Source organism: Neovison vison, chromosome X (assembly GCF_020171115.1).
Source record: "Neovison vison isolate M4711 chromosome X, ASM_NN_V1, whole genome shotgun sequence".
Lineage (NCBI taxonomy): Eukaryota > Metazoa > Chordata > Mammalia > Carnivora > Mustelidae > Neogale > Neogale vison.
The window spans coordinates 93,725,507-93,748,347 of NC_058105.1; the positions used below are offsets into that span (position 1 = coordinate 93,725,507).

General features: G+C 35.6%; 1 long non-coding RNA gene across 1 annotated transcript; it reads right to left on the reverse strand.

The window, feature by feature from the left end:
- Positions 1-1,797: 1,797 nt before the first annotated feature.
- LOC122897423 lies at positions 1,798-15,279 on the reverse strand. Its single transcript, XR_006382529.1, has 3 exons — positions 15,104-15,279; positions 5,417-5,553; positions 1,798-2,064 (listed from the first exon to the last, which is right to left on the reverse strand). It is a non-coding gene; the product is annotated as an uncharacterized LOC122897423 (long non-coding RNA).
- Between the last annotated feature and the right edge of the window lie 7,562 nt (positions 15,280-22,841).

Genomic DNA, 22,841 nt, shown 5'->3' on the forward strand with positions numbered 1-22,841 from the left:
TTCAAAAAAATCAGCTGAAAACATTTTACATGCCATACTGCATCTTAGCCAAAAGGCCAAGATGTGATAACAGTTTACATGCCAAAAAGATACATTTTGCAGTGGCAAATATCACTCCCCTTCATATTTACATTTAGTTTAGTTGTTTTTTTTGTTTTGTTCTCAGTATTTTTCAGTAAGTAGATTGGTCTAATTTATCAAAACATTCATCATGAAAATCTTTCCTTTTACTGTTCTCTCCTAGCCCAGTAACACCATGCCACTATTCTGCTTCTACTGCCTTCCCAATTGCACCATTAGACAAATAGTTCAAATGCTGAGAAAGGGCTTTTTCACAGACAATGTTTAATGGATATAAACAATCCTCTGTTCTATAAGGAAAATTGATAGCAGAAAAGAATAAATGTCCTACAGCGTAGAATAGAACAGGATCCCTATGTCCTATACATTCCTTGGCTTAGAGCGTAATACTCTGTTCACAGGGAACATCAATTCGGCAACTGGATTCTGATTCACTCCACTGTGGTCATAAGAATGTTCTGGGGGCAAGACTTCAATCAGCACATGTGATTATTTCCTTTTGGGAAATAATTCAAGTTGCTTTCATGCTTGAAGGAATTATGGAAGTTAGGGAAGAATGAGGAACAGAGGCAGAATGATAAATGCCATGTTCTATCACTCTACCTCAAAAACCATTCCATTCTTTTCTGATAACCAGTAGGAAGTGCTACCCAATGAGTATCCATTTGATCTCCTTGTACCCTAGATTTCTTTCCATCCCAATATGCTAATTTTAATAGTCCTGAGGATCTGTTTGCTCAAAGTTATGCTTCCTGCATGATAAAAACTACCTGATTCTCATCCTATTTTTGTATTTCTCTTCCCTAGATATGAATATTTTAGTGATCTTTTCATTCCATGTTTTAACTTCAGTGATTACTCCTTATGCAAATAGACTTTAGGGGGATGTTTGCGGGCAAATAGTATTTATGATGTACTAGCCTTGTCTTCTCATTTCATATCATCTTCTAAAGATTCAGGACAATGCTAAGAATCTAGAAAGCCCCAAGTTAATATTTCTTCCACTCTAATACAGAAAACAATGCACAGTCATCACTTTACCTGATTTTTGAAAAAGATTTTATATATCTGTTTGACATAGAGAGTGAGACAAGAGCAGCAGGAACACAAGCAAGGGGAATGGGAGAGGGAAAGCAGGCTTCCTACTGAACAGGGAGCCTGATGTGAGGCTCGATCCCAGGACCCTGGAATCATGATCTAGGCCAAAGGCAGATGCTTAATGACTGAGCCATGCTGGCACCCCAACTTTTCCTGATCTTATGATACAGATGAATGTCTTAAGGCAACAATGTAAAGTGAATTCCAAAGGGCAATAGGCCCCAGCAAGGAAAGAGATACAAGCTACTTCCCTACTGACAAAGCATAAGAAGAGGTATCTTAGATAAAATCAAATGAGAAGAAGATAGAAATTCCTGAAGACCAAGGATGGGATAGTGTGCAGTGTATACATTCCTTCCTGAGCTCCGTTCTTTGTTTCTTCCACCAGGTATTCATGAGAAAGATTAGGAGGAGGGCAGGCGGCCTGAGAGCACAGACATGAAACCCCACCCAATTATTACACCCTTCTCTCCTATGAAGTAAAACCCATAAGCTGTTGGCAGAGGGCCAGGACATCCTCTTTTACTCAGTTCTAGGCAAAAATCCATTACTTCTGACGACCTGACACCATGGAAATGGTTGACACCCTCCTGTGAGCCAGGCAAAGATTCACTGCTTTGAAGGTAGGAGTCGTTGCAACAGCCATGTGTCTCTGGGAAACAAGTGGGAAACCCTCTTTTCCCAAGTCACAAACAGGGTATCTGGGTGGTCCAGTCAGTTAAATCTCTGCCTTGGCTCAGGCCATGATCCCAGGGTCCTGGGATTGAGCCCCGCATCAGGTTCCCTACTCAGCTCAGATGGAAGATGGCTTCTTCTTGTGCCCCTCCCCCGAGGTGTGTGCACTTGCACAAGCATGCTCGCTCACTCTCTCTTTCTTTCTTGAAACTGTAAAAAACAAAACAAAACAAACCAAGTCACAAACAAAAGTAAACTGCTATTATGGGGTGTAGAGGAAACCTGCTTATAATCACACCATGTGCCTTGCACTAAGTATAGAGAAATTGTAATCTACCAATTATGGAAAGTACTGGAAACCATCTCACCACTGTTATGCTCCTTTTGAGGGAAGAGTAAAATCAAAAGCCTTCTACCCCTGGCAGAGGGGCAGAAAACCCTCTCCTATCCCAGATCCTTTATAGGTACAAGAAAAAGTTTTGTTGGCATAGCAGTAGGAAGGGCAGGAATGCTGAGAAATCCTCACTCCATATTTCCAGGTATTTGAAGCTCAAGACTGAGGCTGACTGAATGTGGACATCACAAATGAGGGTGGCTGAAAAATTTTTCAGGCGAAAAGAAAGAAAATCTAATGCCAACAGATCTAGTCTGCAATAAGCAAAAGAGTAAATTTTTGGCAGGAAAGAAGGTTCTACATGCCAGAGAGAAATTAGGCTGTACCTAAAGAAATAGAGTGCTAGAGATAGTAACATGAAGGTGACTGTAAAAGCCTCCTTTTCATATTTTTAGAGTTTTTAAAGAAATCAGGAATGATAGTAGTGTTTTGTTGGATTTCTAACATATGTGGAAGTGACATACATGTAGCAATAAAGTGCATAGCGAGAGCGGAACAAAGGACAAGTAATAGAAACTGGAAGTGTATTGTTTTTAGTGTCTTATACTATATACAAAGTGGGTAATAGTATTTCAAGGTATAATGTGATAAATTCAATTTATGTATTATCAACTCTAAAGCAACCACTAAGTAAGATTTGACTAATAAATAATGTAGGTACAATAAGAAACATTCAATTACTGTAAACGTATCAATTAACATAAAAGGGATAGCAAGAGGGAAAAAAGGACTAAGAAAATATGGGAGTAATAGGAAAAAAGGGGAAAGATGATAACAACCATATAAAGAGTTACATAAAATGGAAGTATTCTAGACATTCTATGTAAGACAGGGTTTCAGGTTGACTTAAAAAGTCTAACTCTGTGTTGACTATCAGAAACCCATGTTAAGTATAAAGACATTGATTGCTTATAAATAAAAGAGTAGAAAAATGTATACCAGAAGAACAGAAGTCAAAAGGGGGTTGTTTGTAAAAATATTACAAAAAGTATGATTCATAATAAAACATACTACTAATGATAAAGAGGGATATTATATAAAGATAAATAGATTGGTTATTTAAGACATCATGATAATCCCAAATGTGTATGCAAGTACTACAGGGCATCACATACAGAAAGCAAAAACTAATAGAAATGACATAAGAAATAGACAGCTCAATTTTAGTTTCAGTTTTTAACACTTACATTTCATTAATTGATGGAACAAATAGACAAAAAAATCGGCAGCAGTGCAGACCTGAACAACACTGTAAACCAACTCGATCTGATTGATGGTTCTAGAACACTTCAACCAACAATAGATTACACATCTTTTCAAGAGTACATGGAACATTCACCAAGTTAGATCATATTCTGGGCCATAAAGTAAATCTTGCCACTTTAAAGTTAATTAAAGCATTAAAAAATGTTTCCTTATGAAATAAAATTGAAAATCAAGAGAAGAGCTAAGGAAAGTATGTGGAAAATCCTAAAATATTTGGAAATTAACCAACTTACACCTAAAGGCAGAAATCCCAAGAAATATTTAATAACTACTTTTAATTCAAGGAATTAAAATAACATAATGACATTTCTGGTTTATAGTTAAAGCCATGTAGGTTTCCAGCTTAAGAAATTAGAAGTAAGAGAATACATTGAGCCCAAAGCAAGCAGAAGGAAGGAGATAAGAGCAGAAATTAGTAAGATAGAAGATGACAACAACAACAAAAAACAGAAATCAATGAAACCGTAAGTTTGTTCTTTGAAAATATCAATAGAACTGATAAATACTTAGATTTATCAAGAAAAACAGTACACAAATTACTAATATCAGGAAAAATGAGAGACATCACTATAGGTCATATAGATATTAAATAAATATTCCATTTTTGGTAATATTATTAATAATTTTATGTCAATAAATTCGATGATGTAGATGAAATGAACAAATTCCTTGAAAGACACATAATATCAAAGCTCACTTCAGAAGAAATAGATAACCAGATTAACTCTCTCTGTATAAACGAGATTGAATTTGTAGTGAATTTCCTTCTCTGGAAGGAAAGAGAGAGAGAGAGAAGGTATGATTTTTATAAAAAGCCAGACCTGTATGGTTTCACATTTGAATTCCAAGAAATGTTAAAAAGATGAAATAATACCAGCTCTATGCAAGCATGTATTGAAAACAGAAGTGGAGAAGATACTTCTCAGATGATTTTATAAATTTGGCATTACTGTGATACCAAATGCAGACAAAGATATTGCAATGAAATCAAACTAGAGATGACTATCCCTCATAAATATGGATGAAACACTTCTTACAGAAGTATTAGAAAATCAAAACAGTAAAATTTTAAAAGGACAATCATGACCAACTGGGTCATACCCTAACAATACAAATTTGTTAACATTTAAAATCAATATAATTCATCATATTAGTAGTATAAAAAGAAAAATGCATATGTTCATCTTAACAGATGCAAATGATCTTTTGGCAAAAATTCAACATCCGTTCATGGTAAAAAAAAAAAATCTTAGCAAACTGAAAATATAAAGGAATTTCATCCACCCTGATGAAGAGCATCTTTCATACAGCTAACATAATAATGAATTGTGAGGGACTACACAGTTTCACACAGTCATTAGGAATGAGGCAAGAATGTGAGCTCTCCATATTCAGCATTGTGCTAAAGATTCTAGCTAGTACAGTAGGGAAGGAAAAAGAAATAAAATGTGCACAGGTTGTAAAGGAAGAAGTAAAAAAATTCTTTTTATTCTTATGTGAAATAGCCATCTGCAAAAAAAACACCAAAGTATCTACCAAAAATTCACTAAAATTAATAAAGGACTTTGGTAAGATTTCTGAATACAAGGCCAGTGCCCAAAATAAATTATATTTCCATACACTGAGAAAGGATGATCATAAAATGACTTTTAAAATGAAGCTATAATAGCATCAAAAATAAATAGGAGTAATCTTGAAAAAAAATGTTCATGTACTGCTTCATCTCCAGAAAACATCACTGAGAGAAGTTTTAAAAGAGAAGTAGAGAGATATACTGTGTTCATAGATCAGAAGAATCACTATACATGAATTCTCCATGATGTTTTCTCATATACTGGAGAGATATCTTGCTCATTTTAGGGAATAACCAGTGTTTAAACCTTACATCACATGGGCACTTACCTCACATGGGATTGTGTGGGCCTGTTGATGTCTTGGACTCCTTCTCTAGACTGCTTCTTGAAGGCTGGTTGTTAGTAAACTATTGATAGACCAAAAAATGGCCAGGAGTGTTGTATGTCCTGATTTTTAATTCTAATCTGTTTCACAAGAAATAAAGTAAAAGAGGATATCTTTATCACTGTAAACATAATAAATCTGGCACATTATACTCTGTAACTGTAAGTGAGAAATTCTGAATCAGTGGAAAACCAGGAGGAGAATATAACCTGAAAAAATATTTCTATTAGGGGAAAAGAAGTGGGCCTCTCTCTTTTCCAGTACTTCTATCAAAATTTTATTTCTGTTGGTTGATTTGTATCAATTATTTTAAAATTATTTCTTGGTTAAGTCCCCAGACTGCAAATGTTAGTTTTTGTTTATTATTTTCTTTCCACAATTAAGATCTTAATATGTCTTTATCAATGGACTGTCCCTTTCATTTAATTCATACAATAATATAAGAGGAAAGAATTTTACTTTTGCAGTTTTATGTAGAGAATGTTTTAAAACATGTATGGCAGCTCTGCCCATGTACTATTTTAACTATCTTCTATGATATCTCTAATAGTTGAATATTTCCACATGTTGCAGATGTGTCTTCTAGGTTTCCATATGTTGCAGATGTATCTCTGTGGGTCCCTGGGTTGCTCAGTCAGTTAAACCTCTGCCTTCGGCTCAGGTCATGATCTTAAGGCCCTGGGATTGAACCCCACATCAGTCTCCCTGCTCAGCAGGGAGTCTACTTCTCCCTCTCTCCTCCTCCTGGTTGTGTTTTCTCTCTCAAATAAATAGATAAAATCCTTAAAATTTATATATATATATAACACGAATATATCAGAAAATACTCTAAGGCCCCCTGAATATCTTCTGGCATCTAAATTTGCATAGAAATTAGTATTTAATTCAATAACCAAAGGAAAAAAGAGTACATGAAATTTTTTCAAAAGCAATTACCCCTTTAAATACTCGACACATACAAGGGTTAAATTTGCCTTATTTATATTAGAGAGCTATTGGCTTCTTTAAGGGGGTGAGTGTTTTAAGGAAAAAGAGTACTTTTCTGTTGTACATGATGCATTTTCGAGTATAAAAATCCTAGCTATGCTATTATTGTTAGAGATAAATCTTGAGGCCTCTGGGGTTTCCACTGGGGACACAGAGCCATCCTCCTAGGCTAAAGGTTATTAAAAAGTACCAGTGTGAATCAAGTCAGTTTATGAGCAGTGTATGTACCATGTACAGTCTCCTTGAAAGCTTCTGTTAAGAAAGATACGGGACTGCAGAAGAACAGTGTATCTGAACTTTACAGGAAGTCAATAATGAAACAGTTCCAAGGCCCTTCATATATAGAAAGATGGTCTTTTGATCAGAAATATATTCTAGGAAAGTTAGTGGAAGGTTGTCCGTATTATTGTTAGGGTTCGGAGAATAAATAAAATCCTAATTTAAGCCTATTGCAGAAACATGACAAGTCTGGGAGTTCTGTGTCAAAATCTTACTTGATAAGGAAATATCATTCCTTTATTATCTCTTGTGTGACTTCAGACCACATAGGTTCATTTCACTTTCCAAATACACATCATTTACATTTCTCCATTTCTGCTCATGCAATGCCCTTTAGAGCCTACCGGAAATATTCTCCCTCTCTTTCTGCTCATGTATGTCACCCATATTCTTTGACATCTCTACAACATTAAGCTATTGCTGACTACTCATTTACAGTGACCTTTTGCCCTTCTTTGATGTCTTGTGACACTAATCTGGATTATTCCTTAAATCACATGTCTCTTTTAATGTGCATCCTAAATTAAATATTTATCTTTCCAATTAGATTATTCACTTCATCATTTCAAGAATTAAATATATGTTTGGGTCCTCCGAGGCAGTGTCTTTCAATTAGCGGGTCGTGCCCCGTTAGTGGATTACAAAATCACCTTACTGGGTCACGACTAGCAACTTTTTAAAAAAAGATTTCATCTATTTATTTGACAAGAAGGGGGAGTGGCAGGCAGAGGGAGACAGAGAAGCAGGTTTCTTGCTGAGCATGGAGCCCAATACGGGGCTTGATCCTGGGACCCTGGGATCATGACCTATGCCAAAGGTAGATAGATGCTTAACCATCTGAGACACCCAGGCACCCCACAACTAGCAATGTTAAAAACAGTAATGAATCTAACCTTTATGGCTATGATACAGAAATTGAGAAGAAGGTAAAAGAAAAAAACCTCACCCCAAATCCTACAGTCAAAAGTTTTCATAATTTGTATTAAATTAATTAATATTAAATTTTCATAATTAATATTAAATTCCATAATAATATTAAACCCTGGAAAGTTATCAAAACCCCACTATGTAAAGATATGTCATCAAATAGGTGGGTGAACAGAAATGTTTTTACAAAAAGATATCATTCTACACAGTACTGTTTTTCACTAAAATTGTTTCATATAATTAACTGCCATTCAGTTTATAAATGGTGCTTAACCAGTAGGGAATCTTGACCTCTGTGATCGCTTTGGACCTCATTTGATTTAATATTGTTGGAAAAGAAACAACACGCTCAAATTGGAGTCATTTACCCCCCATGACAATAAACCAAGACTTAATTACAGTTTTAACCTCTTTCGGGAATGTGACTTTAAGCAGTTGTTGTGAAATTTCCCGATTCACACTGGTGAGGTAGTCTGCCTGAGAAAAACCCTGCAGTTCCCTTCTTGCCAAAAGGTGACCTTGCCTGAAACAATCTTTTTTCTTTTGATTATTAAAAAAAGGATCTACAATGAAAAATTTCAAACCTCCATGTAAGTAGATAGAATAACACAGTAAGTCCCTATACTTCATTTACTCAGGTAGAACAGTTAGCAAAATTTGCCATAATGTACCATACTGTGTTTTTGTTTTGCCATTACTGAAGTTGTTTAAAACAAATTTTGGATATGCACCTCTAAAAATTAGGGACATTTTCTTAAATGACCGCAATGTCACTATCATACCCACAAAATTAACAGTATGCATTCCTGCCTCAGCCAGGAATATGCTTGCCCCAACCACAACTGTAGTGGATCCATTGCCAGGGCTGGGTCTTGTTATTAAATATTTGGATATTTTGTTCATCGTGGAATTTTTTGCATTATTTCTGATTTTTAAAAAAATACTTTATTAAAATATTTTATCTTGGTTGATATATTTTTTGGCACCTCCTTAAATTTTGTGCTCAAGGTGAGGGCCTTACTTGACTTTCATACTGATGTCAGCCCTGATGTGGATCCCAGAGATCACTTCCCTTGATAACAGTGATGGGCATGAGCAGCACCCAGCACTCCAGATTGAATGAGTCCACTTCACCTGCTGCAGAGAAGCTGACAAAACTTCTCTGCTAACTGAGCTGGGGAGTGACATTGTTGGCGCTGGGCGATGTTTATGGGAGCAGTTGTAGGCAAGGACTATGATAGGTCTTTGCTAAAATTTAACATTCTTCCAGCATATGTTAGGCAGGAGAAATTTTCCTCTACCCTTCAAGGTTCTTTTGGTGGTCTAAGAATGAAATTGACATGAGACAAATTAACAAGAGAAAATCAAATTTAATTATGTACATACAAGGGCTCCATAAGAATTTGAGGCCTGTAGATAGTGAAGCAATTGGGGGTTTTATGTCATCTAAAGCTAAGGAGATGGGAGGTAGGAGTTTGGGACTTCAAAGGGAAGGAAAACCCTTTACAGGAAAATGATAAAGAATATATTTGGTAAATAAATTTTTGCTGGGCCACACACAGAGAATAATTTTAACAGAATTAGTTACCTGTTCCTGCCTGTCTACCACACTTAGTTCATGTTATATAGTTCTATATAATAATAGATAGATCCATAGATTGATTGATCTCTTCTTTTGGAGCAGCTTCTCTATCTAAATTCTTTTAGGCAGTTAGTGGAAAGGGCAAAGTTTCTTTCTAGGCCTTATGTTTCTTGAAAACAGTCAGCCTAAAATAATCCAGATGTCAAACAAGTACATTTTGTGGTGCTAAATTTTGTGCCTTGCCCCCACATATAAATGCCCCTCAAATTATTTTATGCCTTTGGTCAATTTACAGAGCACTGACTTGGTTATTTTGTCAATTTTATATAGCTTTTTGGTTCCCGATGGGGGAGAGGATTTGCTTATGTCCTCACTTGGACATAGTCAGAAGTCCAGTCTCAGTCAGCATTTTTATTATTTTTATGTCAATAATTAAAGGATTTTAAAGAAGTAAAGGAAATTCATAGCCTGTAAAAACAAGTCAGATCTGCAGGCTATTTGCAGTATTTTTAAAAGGACTAAACAAAATAACCTATTCATTTTAATAAAGAGGTCCAGAATAATTAAAAAGATGCCTTATCACATCATTTCAGGGTAGGATCATAGTTACTTACTGCTGTTCAGAAGCTGTGCTTGGTAGTTATAGATATTTCTGATTAATGAAAAACAGAAAAGCAAATTATGACTTAATAAATGAATTTTATTTTCTAGACACTGTCTCTCAGAACATGAACTCCATGGGAGAAGGAAGTAATAAATAAGTCGTGTTTGGTGGTTGAAAGGTTGAGTCAGTAGTTAAAAGAAAATGTAGAGTAGCCATTTCTCTTAAGCCCAGAGAATCTTGAAAAAATGGAAGAGAGAGAAACATTTACTTCAAAGGCTTCCTAGGAATGGCCTTGGGATTAGGAATGTGGCTCTCTTTTGTTTAAAAAAAAATACACAGATAAAAATATTCTCTGAACCTCTTTTTTGGGAATGGCAACAAAATCCACAATTCCAACTGTGAAATTGTCATATTTTATATACATGTTCTTTAAACACAAGACATCCTTGTTCAAAAATGTTTCCTCTAGTGATGTCTGTTAACCTAAACTAGAGAGTTCTTACATTAAGTTGTCACCTGTGATGGCAGATAGTTTTTATAAGTGCAAATACTACTGGCTGACATCTTAGACTTAGCCACGAAAAGATGTTAGGGAATGTGAATTAGAGAATTCTCTGAGAGAGCAAGAAGAAGGTAGAAGAAAGAACAAGGCACAGCAATGCCTGATTGGCCCTCTAAAGAGGATTGTTCCTTGTTCAAAATGTTCCCAGGTATAAGTGCTAAAAACTGTGCCAGGCTGTTGTAAGGACACTAGGTCTTGTTAACTGGTTCCTTTATTTCTCTGAGGTCCAATGTATGATAGGTCTGTATAGTCAAGAGTTACAAATCAAGCTAACAAATGGGTGAACCTACAATATACATTGACAGATGCTATCCTTTTATCTTGAGAGACATAACTTCATAATAACAAAATTTAAAACTTTATATGTTTAAAAGCTAAGCCCCTAAAATTAATTATTGTGTATATCTAGTTCTGTTGATGGGTTAGTGAAGTTTAGATAAGTAATAAAAAAGGGAAATATAACATTAATTATTACCTATTTCATGGAATTCTTTTCATGTCTTCATTTCACCAAAATCCCTAATTATTATAGTCAATATTTTCATATGATTTCTGGACATTTAATTCCATTTACACTAATCTAAACTAAAATTAAGATTAAAAGCCAAATACAAATTTATAATTAATAACTATATTTTAGTTAAAGGATTAAAAAAAACCATTTATTTATTTATTTGAGGGAGAGAGTGAGTGAACAGGGGGAGGTGTGGAGGGAGTGGGAAAAGCAGACTCTGTACTGAGTACTTAGCCTGACATGGGGCTCAGTCCCGCGACCCTGAGTTCGTGACCTGAGCTGAAATCAAGAGTCAGACACTCAACTGACTGAGCCACCCCACCACCCCTTAGTAAAAAGTTTTTAACTTAAGTTGAAATTTTCTTAATTTGTAAAAAGCTAATCTTGCCAAACATTTTTCTCAAAACTTAAACTAATAATTTTGACATTCAATGTTCATTTAGTTGACATTCGAAAGAACTGATACCATATTGCACCTGTTATGTCTGGGCCTATACATAATTAAATTTAAGAGTTCTATAAATGGTTTAGTTTTGCAGAACTTCTTTCAGATGGCATATTGCAAACACCATGCTAATTTGTAATGATTTCCAAAGAAAACTGAAAAAATGGACCCTCAGTGTTATTGGGAAATATTGTAATAGGCAGAAATCTATTGTGTCCCTGATTATCTGACAAAGATTTGAAAAGTGAGCCTTTTTCTCTTACTTCAGTAACTCAACCATTCTAATTTTCTTATATATCAAAATATTCTGTTTCCAGTGTTGGCAAGGGTATATGTCACAAAGCTTCTGAGTGCTGAGATGTGATCGCCTTTAGTTTTGTGGACGTCCTTCCAGGGGCTCTGAAATGGCATCAGGTGTAAAAGTGAATGCCTAGCAGAGTGGACTGTGTTGGGTTATCACTGAGCACCAGAGCCTGAATTCAAGGGGTGCCCATATAGTCTTCCTGCATTTTTATCTATGTATATTTGTGGCATTGGAGTCCTTTAAAACATGAGCCCCGGGTTTTTTTCAAGGGGAAAAAATAAAAATTTCTTCCATGTATTTTAAGTTTGTTTGGGGGGTTACATGATATAAACACCTGAATCTACTTTCTTTTAAAAATATCTAAGTAACTCCACATTGCTTATGAATAATTCTGCAAATTGATTTCTTTCTTCCAGTCAATATTGTTCTTTCAAAATTTATATAGGTTGATACATATGGATTAGCCCAAGTTCACTTATTTTAATGATACATTGTATACTGTGGTTTGAATATACTACTATTTATTTACCTATTCTTGTGTTGATGGCCATTTACGTTGTTAATGATGTTTCAGTGTTACAAGTGAATGATGTGGAATATTCGTGCATGCTTCTTGTGCAAATGTGTGAGCTTCTCTAAGACATAGCCCAAAAAGGATGTATAGTGAAAAGGGTATGTGTGTTATCTGCTTCTTAGACTTTGACAGATTGCACCAATTTACATTCTACCACCAGCATATGAGAATCTTAATTTCTCTGTATCCTAGCCAAATTGAGTTCATGTCACACCAATGATAGGTATAAAACTGTATTTTATGTGGTACCAGGGTGGTGTAGTCAATTCAGAGACTGACTCTTGGTTTCAGCTCAGGTCCTGATCTCAGGGTCCTGAGATCGAGTCCCACATAGGGCTCCGTGCTCAGCACGGAGTCTGCTTGAGATTCTTTTCTTTTCTTTTTTTTTTTTAAAAGATTTTATTTATTTATTTACTGGAGAGAGAGAGAGAGAGAGAGAGAGAGAGAGAGAGAGAGAATGTGCATGAGTGCACAAGTGGGAAAGAAGTAGAGGGAGAGGGAGAAGCAGATGTCCTGCTGAGCAGGGAGCCCAATATGGGGCTTGATCCCAGGATCATAACCTGAGCTGAAGGCCCTCTGCTTGAGATTCTATCTCCCTCTCCCTCTGCCTCTCCCACATATGTTCTCTTTCTCTTAAGTAAATAAATCTTTCAAAAAATATAAAGCTGCATTTATTATTATTTCAATTAGTACTTCCATGATTAATAGTGAGAGTGATTATTTTTTTCAAACGTTTATTGACCTTTCAATGTTCCCTTTCTATGAAGTACTTATTGAAATTCTTCATCCATTTTGGAGGTATTATGCTTTCATGAAAATGTAGCTTTGATGAATTATTCACAGTTTCTCTTCACCCTTAGGATACTTTGTTTCTCTTTTCAATTTTTAATTTAAGATTTTGACAATATATTTACTTGATTCAAGATTATATGAAAAGTCACACATGAGAAATCTCACCCCAGTTGAGTCCTCTTAACCCTACTGCCATTCACCCCCTCCACTGATAGTCATTTTTCAATGTACTATTTTGGTGTTTGTTTTTTATTTCATTTTTTCTTGTTATATTTTATATTCTATATTCTTATTAATGGATAATAATGAAATTGTTATTCTTATTGAAGAATAAAATAGAACATTAAGACATGATCATTACCACACCTTTAGAATTCCCTTCTATGTTCTTCCTAGAATGTCTGCATCTTCTTCTACATCCCTGGAGATAACCACTGTCATGGCTTTGCTTTTTCTTATAATTTACCTCATCTATGAATTTATTCTACTTTCACATTTCATTCATAGTTGGGTTGAGTATGGGATTCGAGGTTGGAATCCTTCAACATTTTAAAAATACCAATTCATTTTCTTCTAGATTTCAATGTTGCAAATGAAACAGTACTACAAATGAAGTATCTGTTGTTAATATTGAGAATTTTTCATTATTCTCCAATGTTATCTTCCCCCCCCATGCCTGGTAGCTTGAAGAATCTTTACATCCCCAACGTTCTTGAATTTCACAATAATGAATCCATACCAAGGTAGAGTTTCATGTATTGTGATGGACACTTGGTGAGCCTTTTCAATATGAAAATATATTTTCTTCAGGTTGATCCACTTTATTTTTTTTTAAAGATTTTATTTATTTATTTGACAGAGATCGATCACAAGTAGGCAGAGAGGCAGACAGAGAGAGAGAGAGAGGAGGAAGCAGGCTCCCTGCTGAGCAGAGAGCCTGATGCGGGGTTCGATCCCAGGATCCTGAGATCATGACCTGAGCCGAAGGCAGCAGCTTAACCCACTGAGCCACCCAGGCGCCCCTGATCCACTTTCTTGAATTATTTCATGAATGATCCTCTCTTCTATTTTTCTGTCTCCTGTCTTTCCATGACTCATTATTTAGGTATTGTAATTCTACACTGTTTGTCCATTTTTTCTTTTTCACTTCCAATTTTCATTTTTTTCTTTCTAATTTCTGGGAGATTACCTCAAGAGACTTGAGTTCTAGACCCAATGTTTGAATGAACTACCTTTGTCTTCTCCTAAACCTCAGTTCCATCATGTTTAGAAGGAATAAGCTAAAATCATAAAATGTTTAATTGGCCTTCTAGCTCTAATTTGCTATGATTTTAAAGTTGAACCATCAGGTAGGCAGGCACATATGTCTATTCACTTTGTGTACAGATGAAGGAATTAAGTCTCAGAGAGTTTAAGATTAAAATTAGAACATATCCTTCTGACTGCTGGTCTAGTCTACCTTCCCATTAGGCAATGTCACATAACGTAATAATAACAGTCATAAAGGGGAAGTAGTTCGATTAAAATAAGTTGCTTTTAATGTTGTCTTTCTGTACTGTACACATATGCTGATAATTACCTACTCTAATTTTATCTCTTGCTACCTGTATCTCTACCTCTATTCTAAATTTATCTATGATGGTAATTCTTATTCAATAAGGTAGTCACAGCAGTAGGTATAATAAACTGCTAACAAATGATAATTAGTTTTCACACTAACAAATTAAATTGACACTCTTAACACTCAACTTTCTCCTTGAATAAAATACATTTTAAGCTTTGGGGGAATTGGACTCTTAAAGTAAGTTTTAATGCTGTGGTCCTGAATCTAAAGTGTATCTTTCTCTTAATTATATAATATAGATGTTTGTTCAAATGTCTCTCATTATCTTTTCCTTTATTTAAATGCTGATCTTCACATCTTTCTTTTTCTCCATATTTAAATGATAAGCAGACTATACATGTAACACAGCATAGAAAATGTATTTGTCATTAAAGTAATAATACTAAAATTCCACATACCCATCATCCACATTAGCATTATAGAATATTATCATTACCTTAGAAGATAATCTATGGTCCTCTCTGATTTCATCCTTCTGCCTGACCCTCAGGTAAATCGATGATCCTGACTATATTAGTCAGCTTGTACTGCTTTAACAAAATGCCAAAGACTGGGTGACTTAAATAAGAGAAATTTTATTCTCTCATAGTTCTGGAGGCCTAGAAGTGCAAGATAAAGGTAGCAGAAGGTTTCGTTTCTTCATAGACTTTGCTTCCTGGCTAGCACATGGTCACTTTCTCAATATATGCACTTAGTCATCTCTCTGTGCCAACATGTCTGGTGTCTTTCTCTGTGTCTTAATCTTATAAGGACACCAGTCACATTGGATTAGGTCCCACCCTAATGATCCCCTTTTAACTTAATTACCACTTTAATGGTCCTGTCTCCGAATACAGTCACATTCTGAGGTACTGAGGGTTAGAGTTTTAATATACGAATTTTGAGTGGACACGATGGAGCCCATCCATAACACTGACTTTTGTGTCAGTTATATTTCCTATGGTGTGAAAATTTGTGTCCCTCCCCAAATTCGTACCTTGAAACTTAATCTCTAAGGTGATGGTATTAGAAGGTGGGACCACTGAGAGGTGATTAGCAGGTGGGACCTCTGGAAAGTGGATTAATGCCTTTACAGAAGTGTATCACTTCTATTAAAAAAAAAAAAAACCTTCCTTGACCCCTTTGAACATGTGAGGACCCATTGGAAAGGTGGAGGCAGTCTTTGACCAGATGCCTCATTTCTAGTACCATGATTGGGACTTCCATCCTCTAAAGCTGTGAGAAACAAATTTCTGTTGTTCATAAGGCCCCCTTCTTTGGTATTTTGTTACAACAAAAACATGGGCCACTTCGGGCTCCTCATCGCCTTTGAGTCAATGGGCAAAGAGGGATCATGACTATCAGGGGGATAATTGGACTCCTGTTCCACAGCAGGGACAAGGAAGAGTATGCCTAAAATGTAGGGAATCCCAGGGCGCTTGGGTGGCACAGTCAATTAAGAGGCCAGCTCTTAATTTTGGCTCAGGTCATGATCCCCAGGTCGTGGGATCAAGCCCTGAGTTGGGCTCCATGCTCAGCCTGGAGTCTTCTTGAGATTCTTTCTTTCTTTCTCTGTCCCTCCCGCTTGTGCTATTTCTATAAACAAACAGACAAACAAACAAAATCTTAAAAAAAAAATACAGGCAGTCCATTAGGGCATCTCCTAGTGTTACCATGCCTTGTGATTAAGTGAGTGGAAAGCTATAACAACCCAACCCAGGGAGGACTGCCAATGGCCTAGACCCTTCAGGAATGGAGGTTTAGGTCACTCCACCAGGTAAAGCAGAATGGTCAGCTGAGGGGGTTGCTGAAGGCAAAGGGAATATGTAATGGGTAGTGGAAGAAGATAGTTTTAAATGCCAGCTATGACCACATGATCAGTTACAGAAACGGGGATTATAATTGTCATGAGTATTTTCTCATTTTTTTGTGGATCCATATGTGTGTCTGTATATCTCTATATATGTAGATATCTATATATATAGACACACACATTATACATATTAAGCAAATATGTTTGTTTTCTTTACTATCTTATTCCCTTATATATAACATAAGATGTATCAACTTTGTATCAGTATTTAACTGTTGCTAATTTTACATCATAGTATTTAATAGGAACCTTCTTGGACATACTTTCTGGTGTATATTTGCAAGAATTTTCCTATGTTTTTATGCAATAGAAGATAGAACTTCTGGCTTAGGAGATTTGTGTACAGTCAGTTTTACTCAGGGTGCCTTTTATTTCTAGGCCCATTTTAATTTTTTTTTCACCCAATGACAGATGCTTCTAGTTGCTTCCCAGCTGACATTCCCCTTTTTTCTTTAGGAGAACCCTCATTTTTAGCTGAGTATGTTACCACTAAGAATAGAGAACTTTTTCTCAGCCCCCTGGCTAACATGAAAGCATAAATGTTGGTTGGAACTTTGTGGAAGGCTGCTTAAAGAATGCAAATTTCCTGAGGACACCGTGTACTTCCATACCAGCTCTGGATTTCCAAACTGTGGACTTCCTCAACATGAGAGAATAAATCTTGCTGTGTTTAGAAGCACTGTCTTTCAGTCTGGCGACTTGCAGTGAAAGACAGTTCTTAACTGAATACACTTTCAAATTTAATTGGATAATTTTGTTTCTGATATTTCAGCATGCAAAAAATATTTTGAATTTTCAGTTTGTTATCTCTCAAGTTGGATGATTTTGTGATACATCTTACAGAAAAATCTTTATTTCAAAACATCAGGATGTTTCCCCCAAGGAATAGGAGATCTTTGATAGGAATACTTGTTAGTCCCTAGGAAATCATAGTGGTTTTCCATTTAGCAGGAAGCCTCTCACTTTAACAAGCCTTTCCATGCAAAGGATTACAGAGGATGATATAATTATTACCTAAGAAGTTATGATTAATCTTACTGCATACTTTTCCCATCTCCCTTCATAATTAATCACTAGTGCTATTTTTTTAACATTTTATGGTTCTGAAATATGATTCATAAGCATTATATTATTAGATTTACTTGTTTTGAGTCCGTAAAATGGTAGCTTACTGTATTTTGCCTTTTGGGATCTGCTTTTTTCTTTCAAAATTAGGTTTCCAAGATTTATCCATGATTTAATGAGTCACTAAAGGCATGATTTAAGGTATAATTAGTTGTCATAATAGACAAACCCTGAAATGTCAATATTATAACACACTACAAGTTCATTTCTCACCTGCAGAAAGTCTAAAAAGCACATGTTTTAATGGTGGATAGCTCTCATCTAATTGGTGAATCAGGGGCCTACAATTCCTCCATCTTATCCTGTGCTATCCTCCACATATGTCCTGGGTTGCCATACTTATCTTTCCCCAAATTGTTGAGGGAGGAAAAACATGTAGGATATTTCTGTAGATTATGTCTGGAAATCACACCCATCACTTCCTCTCATGTGCCATTCGCGAAAGCTCAGTTGTATGGTGTAGCTTCCATGGCGATGTGCTTCTTGTATCTCCCTTCAACACAGGAGCTGCCAGAAGGAGTTCAGTGAGCTGATGTCTTCCAGCTGCAGCACCTTTATTATCTATCCCAACATTTGAGCTAAGCCTGTCTTCCCAGGCAGTTCTCAGCCAGTGACTTAGCACAGCAAGTGGATAAGGACCTGGACATTGCTGCCCTGTGCAGAATTTATCTATGGGCAATCTTTGTGCTGGAACTTCATTTTGGGCTGCCCAAAACTTGCTCAAGTGTGTACTGCAGTCTGATGTTCTTCTTACTCACAGTTCCAGCTTCCTTTCTCCTTTCTCATTGGTCTGGTCTGTGTCACGATTTAAAGATTCTCCCTGCCTACTCTTGCTCCATCTGTCGTTTGTTGTTCATAGGGCTCACCCTCAGTAAAACCCTTGTATGCCTAATTCCATCATTGTATTGTCTTTCCAGAGGATTCCAGGTGACACACACGATCACACATAAAGCATAAGCAAGGCTGGAAAATGTAGTCGAGCTGTATGCCCAGAAAGAAGAGGGAAGAGGTGTAATGATCAGCTAATGACTATCTGCCATTTTTATTGATATATGATAATCCTTTTATAAATATACCACAATCTATTTTATTCATTTTCCCGTAAATAGACAATTGGTTTTCCTGCATTTTGGTGGTGGTGTTTTTTACAATTACAAATATTGCTGCCATGAAGAATCTTATATATATCCTGGAGCATAGCTTTGAGAGTTTCCTTTAGTAATAGGTACATGCAGGTGGGATTCTTAAAATGTAAGACATATGCATGTTCTACTTTGTAAGATGATGCCCAATTATTTTCCAAGAAGTTGTATCAATTTATATGCATGGTAGCAACATATAAGGGTTCCCTTTGATCTACCTTCCCTCCTTCATTCATTTGTTACACTCTCAATTTTTGCCATTATTCTGAAAAATAAGATATTATTGGAAATACGTAACAGTTTTCTTCTGTCTTCTATACATTCCAGGATCTGGTACAGAAACTTCATAAACATTTGCCTCAGTGGGGCTCCTGGGTGGCTCCATCAGTTAAGTGTTTGACTCTTGATTTCAGCTCAGGTCATGATCTCAGGGTTGTGAGATCGAGCCCTGTGTTAGGCTCTGCACCGGGCATGGAGCCTGCTTAAGATTCTCTCCCTTTGCACCCCCCAACCATGCACACGTGAGATCTCTCTCTCAAAAAGAATTACCCTAGTATAGCTAACCCCTTTCTTAGCTCATTCTGTTTTTTGAAAAATATTTTATTTGTTTACTTGACAGAGAGACCGCAAGCAGGGGGAGCAGCAGGCAGAAAGAGAGGAAAAAGTAACCTCCCCACTGAGCAAGGAGTCTAATGCGGGACTCAGTCCCAGGACCCTGGAATCATGACTTGAGCTGAAGGCAGACATCTAACCGACTGAGCCACCTAGGCACCCCTCTTTTAGTTCATTCTTAACATTCATTCCACTCAGGTCTATCTGTGGTAGTTTTTTTTTTTTTCCCATTTCTACCATTCTTCATTTTTTGCTTCCATATCAAGTGTTGTTTGCTTTGTCTGTCTCTTTTAATACTCCCTAATTCTTTTATTATTGAAAACAAGATTTTATCTGACATTATCTTTTTATTTTAACCTAGTGGGTTTTTTTAAAATTTTTTATAAACATATAATATATTTTTATCCCCAGGGGTACAGGTCTGTGAATCACCAGGTTTACACACTTCACAGTACTCACCATAGCACATACCCTCCCCAATGTCCATAACCCCACCACCCTCCCCCAACTCCCCTCCCCCCAGACATTTTCTTTTGATTAAGATTAATCTCAGAACACTTTTACTTAAAGAAAATTAAGATCACATTAAATAAATAGAGAAAACTGGAGGGAAGGAAGCCACATAATGCACACAAACCAGCAAAACTCCATGATTCCCCCATTCTCACTGAATATATACATATACAAATATACACACATGTTTGTGTATGATGTATGTGTCTATATATGATTGGGTGAATATATACATATGTGTGTATATACTTGCATATGTCATACACATAATACTATAACATTGATAAACATATGCCTTATTTGTGTATTATGTTTATAAATGTTATATATATAATAAATACATATATAATATATACATATACATATATAATATATACATATTATATACATATACATATTATATACATATACATATATAATATATACATATATTTATTTTATATATGTATTATATATATTTTATTATATATATTTAATATATTTATATATATTTTATATATATATACACATACACATATATATATTAGATAGATTGATTGATTCAAGGTCCCTAACACAATGAAAAGTTATATGCCAGCCATGTTGGCATGTTGGATAATGTAGAAGAAATTGATTAATTCCGAGAAACCAACAACCTGCTAATACTGAATCTACTGAATCATGAAGAAATAGAAAATCTGAACAGACCAACTACTTGTATGGAAATTGAATCAGTAGCCAAGAATCTCACAAGAAAGTAAATTCCAGGATCAGATGGCTTCACTGATGAATTCTACCAACTATTTAAAGAAGAATTAGTACCAGTTCTTCTCAAACTGGGAACAGTTCAGACTCATTTCTTGAGGCCAGCTTTATTCTGATGCCAAAGATTGACAAAAGTATTACAGAAAAGGAAATTATAGGATGATAACCCTGGAGTATTACCAGAAAAGGAAATTATAGGATGATAACCCTGATGAAAATAGATGCAAAGTTTCTCAACAAAATATTAGCAGCCCAAATTCAACACTACATTTAAAGGATCATACACTGTGATCAAGAGAGATTTATTCCAGGGATACAAGGTGGGTTCAACATATACAAATCTATAAATGTAATAATGTAATAATTTACATGTAATAAGTGTAATAATTTAACCATATACAAATATATAAATGTGAGGCATATCATTAACGAAAAGAGGGATAAAAATCACCTAATTATTTCACTTGATACAGAAAAAGCATTTGACAAAATTCAACTTCCTTTCATAATAAAAACTCTCAATAAATTTAGAAGGAATATACTTCAACAAAATAAAGGCCATATATGAAAAGGAAACAGCTAACATGATACTCCGTGGTAAAAATCTGAAGGCGTTTCCTCTAAGAGCAGGAAGACAAGGATGCCTACTCTTGACACTTCTATTCATCACAGTACTGGAAGTCCCACCCAGAGCAATATGCAAGAAAAATAAATTAAAGGCTGCCAAATCAGAAAGGAAGTAGTGAAATTATATCCGTTTGCGGATGACATGATATTTTTTATAGAAAACCCTGAAGATTGTGCCAAAAATCTGTTGGAACTAATAAACAAATTCAGTTAAATTGCAGGATACAAAATCAATCTACAAAAATCATTTCCATTTCTATACACTAATAAGAAATGGTTGGAAATAGAAATTAAGAAAATAATTCCATTTTCAATATCACTGTAAAGCATAAGATAGTTAGAAATAAATTTAACCAAGGGATGAAATTTCTGTACACTGAAAACTACAAAATAATGATGAGAGAAATGAAAGATGACACAAATAAATGAAAAGATATTCTGTGCTCTTGGGTTAGAATAATCAATATTTTCTCAAAATATCTATACTACCCAAAGCAATCTACAGATTCAGTGCAGTCCCTATCAAGTTCCCATGGTATTTTTCACAGAAATAGAAAACAATTCCTAAAACTCACGTGGAACCAGAAAAGCATCTAAGGAACCAGAGCAATCTTGAGAAAGAACAAAGCCAGAGGAGGTATCATGTTCCTGATTTCAATGTATATTACATAGCTTGAATAATCAAAATAGTATGGTATTGGAATAGAAACAGGCACAGAGATAAATAGAGCAGAATAGCACCATGCATATATGGTTAATTAATTTTTGAGAAAGGAGCTAAGAATATACAGCAGAGAAAGCATTGTCTCTTCAATGAATGATGTTAGGAAAACTAATACAGCTATATATGAAAGAATGAAACTGGCCCCCTATCTTACATTATACACAGAAGTCAACTTAAAGTGAATTAAAGACCTGAATGTAAGAACTGAAAGCATAAACCTTCTAGAGGAAAGTAGAGGGAGTAAGCTCCTTGATATTGATCTTGTCAATGACTTTTTTTTTTTTGGTGTGACACTGAAAGCAAAGACAACAAAAGGGACTGTATCAAAGTGAAAATCTCTGCACAGCAAAGGAAACCAACACTCAACAAAATGAAAAGGCAGTATATGGAATGTGACAAAATATATGCAAACCACATATCTGAAAAAGTGTTAATATCCAAAATACACAAGGAACTCCTTTAACTCAAAAGCAAAAGAACCCCACAAATAGCCCAAAGAAGAAATGGGCAAAGGATTTAAATAGATACTTTTGCAATGAGGACACACAGATGTCTATCAGGTAAAGGTGCACAACATCACTAATCATCAGGGAAATGTAAATCAGAATCACAATGAGCTATCACCTCACACCTGTTAGAATGGCTGTTTTCAAAAAGATAAGAGATAACAAATGTTGGTGAGGATGTAGAGAAAAGTGACCCTTTGTACACTGTCGGTGGGAATATAAACTGGTGGAGCTACTCTGGAAAACAGTATGGGGGATCCTCAAGAAATTAAAAAATAGGTCTACCAAAGGATCCAACAATCCCACTTCTGGGTATATATATCCCACAG